Source organism: Penaeus monodon, chromosome 22, assembly GCF_015228065.2.
Source record: "Penaeus monodon isolate SGIC_2016 chromosome 22, NSTDA_Pmon_1, whole genome shotgun sequence".
Taxonomy (NCBI): domain Eukaryota; kingdom Metazoa; phylum Arthropoda; class Malacostraca; order Decapoda; family Penaeidae; genus Penaeus; species Penaeus monodon.
In genome coordinates, this window is record NC_051407.1 from 7915383 (window position 1) to 7915636 (window position 254).

A 254-nucleotide genomic window follows, 5' to 3' on the forward strand; every position below is an offset into this window, starting at 1 on the left:
TCTAGGCTTTATAAAGGAATTACGCTGTGGACGTGGACCGTAGTCTGTATCACGGATGTAACAAGATGCGGACGTCGAGAAGCGTACCTATCTGTGAAAGGATTAACAGGAAAGATTGCACTGTATTCCCTTTGATAAAATACCAATGTCAGAGTCGAGAGAATACAGTGCACATCACATATGAGCAACTGCATCTTACTACAAGCAAAAACCTTGAAACTAGCCTTGCAACAGTACATCATCGACAATGACTG